Here is a 13670-nt window from a genome sequence, read left to right on the forward strand (position 1 = left end):
CTTTATTCATTTTAATAAGCGTCAGCCTGTCAGCGCTGTCAGTCGACAGGCGTGTACGCTTATTGGTGATGATGCCACCAGCTGCACTGAAAACCCGCTCGGACAAGACGCTAGCGGCAGGGCAGGCAAGAACCTCCAAGGCGTACAGCGCCAGTTCGTGCCACATGTCCAGCTTTGAAACCCAGTAGTTGTAGGGAGCTGTGTGATCATTTAGGACGATGGTATGGTCAGCTACGTACTCCCTCACCATCTTTCTGTAAAGATCAGCCCTACTCTGCCGAGACTGGGGACAGGTGACAGTGTCTTGCTGGGGTGACATAAAGCTGGCAAAAGCCTTGTAAAGCGTACCCTTGCCAGTGCTGGACAAGCTGCCTGCTCGCCTACTCTCCCTCGCTACTTGTCCCGCAGAACTACGCACTCTGCCGCTAGCGCTGTCAGAAGGGAAATACTGTTTCAGCTTGTGCACCAGGGCCTGCTGGTATTCATGCATTCTCACACTCCTTTCCTCTGCAGGGATGAGAGTGGAAAGATTTTGCTTGTACCGTGGGTCCAGGAGAGTGAACACCCAGTAATCGGTGCTGGAATAAATTCTTTGAACGCGAGGGTCACGGGATAGGCAGCCTAGCATGAAATCTGCCATATGCGCCAGAGTACCAACGCGTAAGAATTCACTCCCCTCACTGGCCTGACTGTCCATTTCCTCCTCCTCCAACTCCTCCAACTCCTCTTCTTCTGCCCATACACGCTGAACAGTGAAGGACTCAACAATGGTCCCCTCTTGTGTCTCGCCAACATTCTCCTCCTCTTCCTCCTCATCCTCCTCCACCTCCACCTCCTCCGATATGCGCTGAGAAACAGACCTGAGGGTGCTTTGGCTATCAACAAGGGAATCTTCTTCCCCCGTCTCTTGTGACGAGCGCAAAGCTTCCGACTTCATGCTGACCAGAGAGTTTTTCAACAGGCCAAGCAGCGGGATGGTGAGGCTGATGATGGCGGCATCGCCACTGACCATCTGTGTTGACTCCTCAAAGTTACTCAGCACCTGACAGATATCAGACATCCACGTCCACTCCTCATTGTAGACTTGAGGAAGCTGACTGACCTGACTACCAGTTCTGGTGGAAGTTGACATCTGGCAGTCTACAATCGCTCGGCGCTGCTGGTAAACTCTGGATAACATGGTCAGTGTTGAATTCCACCTCGTGGGCACGTCGCACAACAGTCGGTGAGCGGGCAGTTGGAGGCGGCGCTGCGCTGCCCTGAGAGTGGCAGCATCTGTGCTGGACTTCCTGAAATGCGCACAGATGCGGCGCACCTTCGTGAGCAAATCTGACAGATTGGGGTATGTCTTGAGGAAACGCTGAACTATCAGATTTAACACATGGGCCAGGCATGGCACATGTGTCAGTCTGCCGAGTTGCAGAGCCGCCACCAGGTTACGGCCGTTGTCACACACAACCATGCCTGGCTTCAGGTTCAGCGGTGCCAGCCACAGATCAGTCTGCGCCGTGATGCCCTGTAATAGCTCTTGGGCGGTGTGCCTTTTGTCGCCTAGGCTCCGCAGTTTGAGCACCTCCTGCTGTCGCTTAGCGACGGCACTGCTGCTGTGCCTAGAGCTACCGACTGATGGCGCCGTGCCCACGGATGGTAGTTTGGAGGAGGAGGTGGAGGAGGGGTGGGAGGAGGAGGAGGCATAGTAGGCCTGAAACACCTGGACCGAGGTAGGCCCCGCAATCCTCGGCGTCGGCAGTATATGACCAGCCCCAGGGTCAGACTCGGTCCCAGCCTCCACCAAGTTAACCCAATGTGCCGTCAGCGATATATAGTGGCCCTGCCCGGCAGCACTTGTCCACGTGTCCGTGGTCAGGTGGACCTTGTCAGAAACGGCGTTGGTCAGGGCACGGGTGATGTTGTCTGACACATGCTGGTGCAGGGCTGGGACGGCACATCGGGAAAAGTAGTGGCGGCTGGGGACCGAATACCGAGGAGCGGCCGCCGCCATGAGGTTGCGAAAGGCCTCGGTCTCTACTAGCCTATAGGGCAGCATCTCCAGGCTAAGCAATCTGGAGATGTGCACATTAAGGGCTTGGGCGTGCTGGTGGGTTGCACTATATTTGCGTTTCCGCTCCAGCGTCTGGGGTATGGAGAGCTGAACGCTGGTGGATGCTGTGGAGGATCGTGGAGGCGACGATGGGGTTTTTGTGGCAGGGTCCTGGGCAGGGGGCTGACTATCAGCTGACACAGGGGAAGGAGCAGTGGTGTGCACGGCCGGAGGTGAACGGGCTTGTTGCCACTGAGTGGGGTGTTTAGCATTCATATGCCTGCGCATACTGGTGGTAGTTAAGCTAGTAGTGGTGGAACCCCTGCTGAGCCTGGTTTGGCAAATGTTGCACACCACAGTCCGTCGGTCATCCGGTGTTTCCTTAAAGAACCTCCAGACTTCTGAAGATCTAGCCCTCGCCGCAAGAGCCCTCACCACGGGAGCTTCACTAGTTGACACATTTGGCGCTGATGCACCAGCTCTGGCCCTGCCTCTCCGTCTGGCCCCACCACTGCCTCTTCCAACCTGTTCTGGTCGAGGACTCTCCTCCGTCTCAGAAGCACTGTGTTCACCCGGCCTCTCAACCCAGCTTGGGTCTGTCACCTCATCATCCTCCGATCCCTCAGTCTGCTCCCCCCTCGGACTTCCTGCCCTGACAACAACTTCCCCACTGTCTGACAACCGTGTCTCCTCATCGTCGGACACCTCTTTACACACTTCCACTACGTCAAGAAGGTCATCATCACCCACAGACTGTGACTGGTGGAAAACCTGGGCATCGGAAAATTGCTCAGCAGCAACCGGACAAGTGGTTTGTGACTGTGGGAAGGGTCCAGAAAACAGTTCCTCAGAGTATGCCGGTTCAAATGCCAAATTTTCCTGGGAGGGGGCAGACTGGGGGGAGGAGGCTGAGGTGCAGGAGCTGGAGGAGTGGCGATTTCGGTGACATGGGTGGACTGCGTGGAAGACTGACTGGTGGACAAATTGCTCGAAGCATTGTCAGTAGAGATGAGCGAACATGCTCGTCCGAGCTTGATGCTCGGTCGAGCATTAGGGTACTCGAGACGGCTCGTTGCTCGGACGAGTATTTCCCCTGCTTGAGATCGAGCATTTAATTAAAAAAAACACAGTGAAGAACAATGAAGAATAGAATAAAAACAGTGAACACAGGATCATTTAAGATAAAAACACAGTGCAGAACACAGTGCAGAATAGATTACAGATGTTCGGCACATCTGCTTACTTGTCGGGAGATACGCGCGGAACGGTGCGCCCAAAATAGCATGTGAAGAACAATATATATGTGTGAAGAACACATTGCAGATGTATTTAAACATCTGCAATGTGTTCTTCACACACATATATATTGTTCTTCACATGCTATTTTGTTCGCGCCGTTCCGCGCGTATCTCCCGACAAGTAAGCAGATGTGCCGAACATCTGTAATCTATTCTGCACTGTGTTCTGCACTGTGTTTTTATCTTAAATGATCCTGTGTTCACTGTGTTCACTGTGTTCACTGTTTTTATTCTATTCTTCACTGTTCTTTACATCTGCTAACTTGTCGGGAGATAATATACGCGCGGAACAGTGAAGAATAGATCGCAGATGTTTGCAAATTATCAGAAGACATTATTTTTCAATTAAATAACACATTTTATTCCTGAACCATGGTCCCTTTGAAAAATGCTCGGGTCTCCCATTGACTTCAATGGGGCTCGTTACTCGAAACGAGCACTCGAGCATCTGGAAATGTTCGGCTCGAGTAACGAGCACCCGAGCATTTTAGTGCTCGCTCATCTCTAATTGTCAGCAATCCACGACATCACCTGTTCGCACTGTTCTGGCCTCAACAGTGCTCTACCACGAGTCCCAGTAACTTCAGACATGAACCTAGGGAGTGTAGCTCTGCGGCGTTCCCCTGCTCCCTCATAAGCAGGTGGTGTCTCACCCCGCCCAGGACCACAGCCTCTGACCCCTGCAGTAGTTGGACGCCCACGTCCCCGCCCTCGTCCTCTACCCCTAGCCCTCGGGTTAAACATTTTTAAAATGAGAGTTATAACTTTAATTTTTTTTTAACTTTTTTTTGTGTTTTTTGTTTTTTTTTGTGTTTTTTGTTTTTTTTTTGTTTTTTTTGTTTTTTTTTGTGTTTTTGAGTTTTTAAAACCAAACGATGCTATCCTATTGCTATGGCTATTTTCTAGCCAAGTATGAAAGCACACTACTATGCCAGATAAGATGACACTGAGTTATTAAACAAAATAAACGTAAAATAAAAAAGGACAAATGGCAGACTGTGCCTAATTGAAATCCAACCCCTACTAAATTTTCCCACTTCGGTCTTTGCTATGGATATGTGCGTCACTAAGCGCAAAACACAGCGGTCGCAAGTCTCACTACAAATTGCTCAGAATTGGCTAGTACATGCACTGCAGCAAGTACAGCCACCAGCAGATCAACCAGAAATCAAATATATAGAACGCTACTGTAGGCGTAAGTAAGCTGTTTGGATTCTCCTATGGCTATTTTCTAGCCAAGTATCAAAGCACACTACTATGCCAGATGAGATGACACTGAGTTAGTGCCTAATTGAAATCCAACCCCTACTAAATTTTCCCACTTCGGTCTTTGCTATGGATATGTGCGTCACTAAGCGCAAAACACAGCGGTCGCAAGTCTCACTACAAATTGCTCAGAATTGGCTAGTACATGCACTGCAGCAAGTACAGCCACCAGCAGATCAACCAGAAATCAAATATATAGAACGCTACTGTAGGCGTAAGTAAGCTGTTTGGATTCTCCTATGGCTATTTTCTAGCCAAGTATGAAAGCACACTACTATGCCAGATGAGATGACACTGAGTTAGTGCCTAATTGAAATCCAACCCCTACTAAATTTTCCCACTTCGGTCTTTGCTATGGATATGTGCGTCACTAAGCGCAAAACACAGCGGTCGCAAGTCTCACTACAAATTGCTCAGAATTGGCTACTACATGCACTGCAGCAAGTACAGCCACCAGCAGATCAACCAGAAATCAAATATATAGAACGCTACTGTAGGCGTAAGTAAGCTGTTTGGATTCTCCTATGGCTATTTTCTAGCCAAGTATCAAAGCACACTACTATGCCAGATGAGATGACACTGAGTTAGTGCCTAATTGAAATCCAACCCCTACTAAATTTTCCCACTTCGGTCTTTGCTATGGATATGTGCGTCACTAAGCGCAAAACACAGCGGTCGCAAGTCTCACTACAAATTGCTCAGAATTGGCTAGTACATGCACTGCAGCAAGTACAGCCACCAGCAGATCAACCAGAAATCAAATATATAGAACGCTACTGTAAGGGTAAGTAAGCTGTTTGGATTCTCCTATGGCTATTTTCTAGCCAAGTATCAAAGCACACTACTATGCCAGATGAGATGACACTGAGTTAGTGACTAATTGAAATCCAACCCCTACTAAATTTTCCCACTTCGGTCTTTGAGGTGGATATGTGTGCCACTAAGAGCTAAACACAACGGTAGCAAGTCCCCCTGCTAATTCCTCACAAAATGGTACTAGATGCAAATAAAAAAAAAAAAAGTAGAACGTTATTGTAGCCCTAAGAAGGGCTGTTGGGTTCTTGGAGAATCACTCCTGCCTAACAGTAAGCTAATAGAACACCCTAACGCTTTCCCTGACCAGCAGCAGCTCTCTCCCTAGCGGCATCCAGACACAGAATGATCCGAGCAGCGCGGGCAGCGGCTAGTCTATACAAGGGTCACCTGATCTGGCCAGCCAACCACTGCTATCGACGTGTAAGGGTACCACGTCATGCTGGGTGGAGTGCAGAGTCTCCTGGCTTGTGATTGGCTCTGTTTCTGGCCGCCAAAAAGCAAAACGGTGGGAGCTGCCATTTTCTCGAGCGGGCGAAGTATTCGTCCGAGCAACGAGCAGTTTCGAGTACGCTAATGCTCGACCGAGCATCAAGCTCGGACGAGCATGTTCGCTCATCTCTAGTGCTGGAATAAATTCTTTGAACGCGAGGGTCACGGGATAGGCAGCCTAGCATGAAATCTGCCATATGCGCCAGAGTACCAACGCGTAAGAATTCACTCCCCTCACTGGCCTGACTGTCCATTTCCTCCTCCTCCAACTCCTCCAACTCCTCTTCTTCTGCCCATACACGCTGAACAGTGAAGGACTCAACAATGGTCCCCTCTTGTGTCTCGCCAACATTCTCCTCCTCTTCCTCCTCATCCTCCTCCACCACCACCTCCTCCGATATGCGCTGAGAAACAGACCTAAGGGTGCTTTGGCTATCAACAAGGGAATCTTCTTCCCCCATCTCTTGTGACGAGCGCAAAGCTTCCGACTTCATGCTGATCAGAGAGTTTTTCAACAGGCCAAGCAGCGGGATGGTGAGGCTGATGATGGCGGCATCGCCACTGACCATCTGTGTTGACTCCTCAAAGTTACTCAGCACCTGACAGATATCAGACATCCACGTCCACTCCTCATTGTAGACTTGAGGAAGCTGACTGACCTGACTACCAGTTCTGGTGGAAGTTGACATCTGGCAGTCTACAATCGCTCGGCGCTGCTGGTAAACTCTGGATAACATGGTCAGTGTTGAATTCCACCTCGTGGGCACGTCGCACAACAGTCGGTGAGCGGGCAGTTGGAGGCGGCGCTGCGCTGCCCTGAGAGTGGCAGCATCTGTGCTGGACTTCCTGAAATGCGCACAGATGCGGCGCACCTTTGTGAGCAAATCAGACAGATTGGGGTATGTCTTGAGGAAACGCTGAACTATCAGATTTAACACATGGGCCAGGCATGGCACATGTGTCAGTCTGCCGAGTTGCAGAGCCGCCACCAGGTTACGGCCGTTGTCACACACAACCATGCCTGGCTTCAGGTTCAGCGGTGCCAGCCACAGATCAGTCTGCGCCGTGATGCCCTGTAATAGCTCTTGGGCGGTGTGCCTTTTATCGCCTAGGCTCAGCAGTTTGAGCACCGCCTGCTGTCGCTTAGCGACGGCACTGCTGCTGTGCCAAGAGCTACCGACTGATGGCGCCATGGCCACGGATGGTAATTCGGAGGAGGAGGAGGTGGAGGAGGGGTGGGAGGAGGAGGAGGCATAGTAGGCCTGAAATCCCTGGACCGAGGTAGGCCCCGCAATCCTCGGCGTCGGCAGTATATGACCAGCCGCAGGGTCAGACTTGGTCCCAGCCTCCACCAAGTTAACCCAATGTGCCGTCAGCGATATATAGTGGCCCTGCCCGGCAGCACTCGTCCACGTGTCCGTGGTCAGGTGTACCTTGTCAGAAACGGCGTTGGTCAGGGCACGGATGATGTTGTCTGACACGTGCTGGTGCAGGGCTGGGATGGCACATCGGGAAAAGTAGTGGCGGCTGGGGACCGAATACCGAGGGGCGGCCGCCGCCATGAGGTTGCGAAAGGCCTCGGTCTCTACTAGCCTATAGGGCAGCATCTCCAGGCTAAGCAATCTGGAGATGTGGACATTAAGGGCTTGGGCGTGCGGGTGGGTTGCACTATATTTGCGTTTCCGCTCCAGCGTCTGGGGTATGGAGAGCTGAACGCTGGTGGATGCTGTGGAGGATCGTGGAGGCGACGATGGGGTTTTTGTGGCAGGGTCCTGGGCAGGGGGCTGACTATCAGCTGACACAGGGGAAGGAGCAGTGGTGTGCACGGCCGGAGGTGAACGGGCTTGTTGCCACTGAGTGGGGTGTTTAGCATTCATATGCCTGCGCATACTGGTGGTAGTTAAGCTAGTAGTGGTGGAACCCCTGCTGAGCCTGGTTTGGCAAATGTTGCACACCACAGTCCGTCGGTCATCCGGTGTTTCCTTAAAGAACCTCCAGACTTCTGAAAATCTAGCCCTCGCCGCAGGAGCCCTCGCCACGGGAGCTTCACTAGTTGACACATTTGGCGCTGATGCACCAGCTCTGGCCCTGCCTCTCCGCCTGGCCCCACCACTGCCTCTTCCAACCTGTTCTGGTCGAGGACTCTCCTCTGTCTCAGAAGCACTGTGTTCACCCGGCCTATCAACCCAGCTTGGGTCTGTCACCTCATCATCCTCCGATCCCTCAGTCTGCTCCCCCCTCGGACTTCCTGCCCTGACAACAACTTCCCCACTGTCTGACAACCGTGTCTCCTCATCGTCGGACACCTCTTTAGACACTTCTTCCACTACGTCAAGAAGGTCATCATCACCCACAGACTGCGACTGGTGGAAAACCTGGGCATCGGAAAATTGCTCAGCAGCAACCGGACAAGTGGTTTGTGACTGTGGGAAGGGTCCAGAAAACAGTTCCTCAGAGTATGCCGGTTCAAATGCCAAATTTTCCTTGGAGGGGGCAGACTGGGGGGGAGGAGGCTGAGGTGCAGGAGCTGGAGGAGTGCCGATTTCGGTGACATGGGTGGACTGCGTGGAAGACTGACTGGTGGACAAATTGCTCGAAGCATTGTCGGCAATCCACGACATCACCTGTTCGCACTGTTCTGGCCTAAACAGTGCTCTACCACGAGTCCCAGTAACTTCAGACATGAACCTAGGGAGTGTAGCTCTGCGGCGTTCCCCTGCTCCCTCATAAGCAGGTGGTGTCTCACCCCGCCCAGGACCACGGCCTCTGACCCCTGCAGTAGTTGGACGCCCACGTCCCCACCCTCGTCCTCTACCCCTAGCCCTCGGGTTAAACATTTTTAAAATGAGAGTTATAACTTTAATTTTTTTTAACTTTTTTTTGTGTTTTTATGTTTTTTTTTGTGTTTTTTAGTTTTTAAAACCAAACGATGCTATCCTATTGCTATGGCTATTTTCTAGCCAAGTATGAAAGCACACTACTATGCCAGATGAGATGACGCTGAGTTATTAAACAAAATAAACGTAAAATAAAAAAGGAAATGGCAGACTGTGCCTAATTGAAATCCAACCCCTAATAAATTTTCCCACTTCGGTCTTTGCAATGGATATGTGCGTCACTAAGCGCAAAACACAGCGGTCGCAAGTCTCACTACAAATTGCTCACAATTTGCTAGTAGATGCACTGCAGCAAGTACAGCCACCAGCAGATCAACCAGAAATCAAATATATATAACGCTACTGTAGGCGTAAGTAAGCCGTTTGGATTCTCCTATGGCTATTTTCTAGCCAAGTATGAAAGCACACTACTATGCCAGATGAGATGACGCTGAGTTATTAAACAAAATAAACGTAAAATAAAAAAGGAAATGGCAGACTGTGCCTAATTGAAATCCAACCCCTAATAAATTTTCCCACTTCGGTCTTTGCAATGGATATGTGCGTCACTAAGTGCAAAACACAGCGGTCGCAAGTCTCACTACAAATTGCTCACAATTTGCTAGTAGATGCACTGCAGCAAGTACAGCCACCAGCAGATCAACCAGAAATCAAATATATATAACGCTACTGTAGGCGTAAGTAAGCCGTTTGAATTCTCCTATGGCTATTTTCTAGCCAAGTATGAAAGCACACTACTATGCCAGATGAGATGACGCTGAGTTATTAAACAAAATAAACGTAAAATAAAAAAGGAAATGGCAGACTGTGCCTAATTGAAATCCAACCCCTAATAAATTTTCCCACTTCGGTCTTTGCAATGGATATGTGCGTCACTAAGCGCAAAACACAGCGGTCGCAAGTCTCACTACAAATTGCTCACAATTTGCTAGTAGATGCACTGCAGCAAGTACAGCCACCAGCAGATCAACCAGAAATCAAATATATATAACGCTACTGTAGGCGTAAGTAAGCCGTTTGGATTCTCCTATGGCTATTTTCTAGCCAAGTATGAAAGCACACTACTATGCCAGATGAGATGACGCTGAGTAATTAAACAAAATAAACGTAAAATAAAAAAGGAAATGGCAGACTGTGCCTAATTGAAATCCAACCCCTAATAAATTTTCCCACTTCGGTCTTTGCAATGGATATGTGCGTCACTAAGCGCAAAACACAGCGGTCGCAAGTCTCACTACAAATTGCTCACAATTTGCTAGTAGATGCACTGCAGCAAGTACAGCCACCAGCAGATCAACCAGAAATCAAATATATATAACGCTACTGTAGGCGTAAGTAAGCCGTTTGGATTCTCCTATGGCTATTTTCTAGCCAAGTATGAAAGCACACTACTATGCAAGATGAGATGACACTGAGTTATTAAAAAAATAAACGTAAAATAAAAAGTAAATGGCAGACTGTGCCTAATTGAAATCAAACCCCTAATAAATTTTCCCACTTTGGTGTTTGAGGTGGATATGTGTGTCACTAAGAGCTTAACACAACGGTAGCAAGTCCCCCTGCAAATTCCTCACAATATGGTACTAGCTGCAAATAAGAAAAAAAAAGTATAACGTTATTGTAGCCCTAAAAAGGCCTGTTGGGTTCTTGGAGAATCACTCCTGCCTAACAGTAAGCTAATAGAACACCCTAACGCTTTCCCTGACCAGCAGCAGCTCTCTCCCTAGCGGCATCCAGACACAGAATGATCCGAGCAGCGCGGGCAGCGGCTAGTCTATCCCAGGGTCACCTGATCTGGCCAGCCAACCACTGCTATCGACGTGTAAGGGTACCACGTCATGCTGGGTGGAGTGCAGAGTCTCCTGGCTTGTGATTGGCTCTGTTTCTGGCCGCCAAAAAGCAAAACGGCGGGAGCTGCCATTTTCTCGAGCGGGCGAAGTATTCGTCCGAGCAACGAGCAGTTTCGAGTACGCTAAAGCTCGACCGAGCATCAAGCTCGGACGAGCATGTTCGCTCATCTCTAGTCATAGCACATCCATCTTACACCATTGGAAAAAACTCATAAACATCTTCTGCATCTACCTAGACATTACCCATATAATTTAAAAATAAATCATCTTGTCATATACATATTCTAGTCTATTTCTTCTGCAAATGTATATGGTTGTATAGACACAGGCTGCAAGAGCAGATGGACATGTTCAATTCTAAGAATATTACACTCTATCCACTCGGAGAAAAACGTCCCAATCAATCTTTCCCATAGCATGTAATAAAACAATATGTGGCGATGGCATTGTTTACTTTGCTGCTGGATTAGGTTTCCTGTACATTAATTTTCATTAGCGCTGCTTGTTGCAGATCACTGAAATGATGCCATTTGAAGGAATCCATCCCGCTCCAACCGAAGAACATCCTAACGAAGGACAAACTGTGTAATCTGACTATATGTCTCTTTTATCGTGCTGCTGATTCTAGCCACCAAGATGGAAATGATTAGCGCATCACATGTGAGTACATTTCATTAAAAATCCAATTGATTCCATTAATAAATATGTCATGCTTCCTCACGTGCAAATGATTATCGTGGTAGGATATATTCAGGTGTCAGAACAGTAATGATAAATAGGAATTTATTACCGTGCTGCTAATTATGCGCCTTCTTTATTACCCAAGTTTCGATTGGTAACTGACATTCATTTTAATTACAGCACAGCCCCATAATATTAGAGGTGAGGTGCAATATTCTATTGGTGGCAATAAAATAGCTGTCCTGTTGAAAGAAAATCATGAAAATAAAGTTTTGTTATCAAAGATTGATTTAAATTTAGTGTTAGCCTTGGGGTTGTTAGTCCCGTGCTGTAGTGGGTGCCTATACACCAGCCTTTAGATGCATATCTATATGGATTTGTGTGGAGTCCCAAATATAGACCTTTAATAAAATATATATATATACCTATATTGCAACCCCCAATGTATGTAGTATAACTAGAAAGTAGTGAGGAAGCCAAGTCATATTGTGACATTTTTGAAGTTTTGGAGAAAATCATCAAGGTCAGACAGAGTATTTAAAGCACAACTGTAAAGTTTCTATTTTTCCACAAATCAATAGCTTGGGATGTAGAATAACTTTGCCTTTTATCTTTATTAACTATATCCAGCAATTTTTGATGTGTGTGCAGCAGAGCTCAGTGTGTTCAGTGCTGTGGATACAGATGTCTTGCACAGCATCCTGTATGTGCACTGTGCAGTGTTCAGTGGATTTATTTGTAGGAATCTCACTGCTGTTAAATTACTTAGAGATAGAACATAAGGCATCATGGGATCTGTGGGCAGAGTGAATTGGACTCAGCTTCAGGGCAGATTCAGGAAAAGGTTAGTATCCTCTAGCTTCACCTCTGGTAAGAAAGATTTTTATCAAACACTTTCAGAACAGAAAATGCCATAACTTTGGAACGGGAAATAGCACAATACGGACATTGTTGTGTTTGTTTTTAAATGGGGGAATCACATATGAGAATTTTGTAAAATCACTATAACTTTGAAGTTACATTTTAAGGATCTTCTGCTGAGAATTGACTCCAAACCAATGATGAAACCAAAAGACCAGAATACAATCTCCCCAGAAGGAGCTGGATAGGAGAAACCCGGAGTTGGGCATTGATGGTCGTTTGATGGATTTTTTTAATGAGCATTTTTAACCTTTTAAATGTGAGTGTACTACAATCATGGGGAAGGGGGAGTGCTGAAGGAGGGTGAGATGTGCTTCTGCACACTAACAGCCTATGAAGCTGCAGAAGAGAGGGACTCTGGCAATGCATCCATAGCATTTCTGGCTAATTAGCATAATTCTTGAAGTTGAACTGAAGGAAGGAGGCCATGTATAACAAATGTAAGAAGGTTACCACACAGTGCCTAAGTGTCCCTGATTTATTGTGCTTGATTTTAATGCTAGATTACCATTAAGAAGATGTGCTCATTGGGCATAGCCCTTTTGGTATAAGACAACAGTGACAACCTTATTCCTGCATATTACCAGTCCTGTTTGGCGGTGCACAATACCTCTAATTATATCTAGCATTGCTTCACAACAGGCATCTGAGGGAGATATCAATGGCATCATCTGAAAAATATCTAAATGAATTAAAAGCACTTCAATATAGTCTGAGCAAGGGAAGGATATTAGTGATGTAAGCTTGATCTCATTTTACTTGAGTATATCTGCAAACATCCTCCTCCACTGTATGCATACTTGTATAATTCAATTACACAGAGCAAGTCAAGCAGGGTATAACAAACATAATGCATAGACGAAAATTCATCAGGCAAAAAGGTGCAATGATAAAACAGAAGCCATATAAAAATAACATATAAGGTATAACCTTATATTAAGACCCTATGGGGAATGATACACTGTGCCAAAAAAACTGCATTATTATAAGTCGGCAAACTGCCAGCAAATATAAAAAGCAAGAAAAAAAGCCTAACCAAAGTCAACTAAAGGTTATTCATTCTTAGGTCTCAAAATTAGAGGTATTATTCACTCATTTGAAGTAGAACGAATATGAGGAAAGTAATGTGGAAGAATTTACGAGTAATGTAGTCATTAAGTGGGATTCATGAAAAGACAGTACAGCAGGGGGACAGGTTTTTTTTGGCAAAGAACTAGTAGCTGAACACAATATGATGGTAGCAATCCAGAGTGCAACAATAAAAAAGCACAGCAGTCTATGGAACTCCATTATAAAGTGAAATGTCCAGAGAGAATACAGAAGAAATGAGGTTGCCCTTATAGCTATGTGCACAATAGGATGTGTATGAGATTGGGAGATGTGGCACTGTGGTTAGAAAATGTTCTCATAG

The 13670-nt window shown here is 47.3% G+C and overlaps 1 long non-coding RNA gene across 1 annotated transcript in view; it reads left to right on the top strand.

Annotated features, from left to right (window-relative positions):
- Positions 1 to 13670, top strand: part of LOC140068916 (uncharacterized) — a 60349-nt gene that overhangs the window by 22329 nt on the left and 24350 nt on the right. The window contains exon 2 of the long non-coding RNA XR_011848625.1: positions 11169 to 11317. This is a non-coding gene — a long non-coding RNA (uncharacterized lncRNA). The remainder of the gene's footprint in view (positions 1 to 11168; positions 11318 to 13670) is intronic.

Source organism: Engystomops pustulosus, chromosome 7 (genome assembly GCF_040894005.1).
Source record: "Engystomops pustulosus chromosome 7, aEngPut4.maternal, whole genome shotgun sequence".
Lineage (NCBI taxonomy): Eukaryota > Metazoa > Chordata > Amphibia > Anura > Leptodactylidae > Engystomops > Engystomops pustulosus.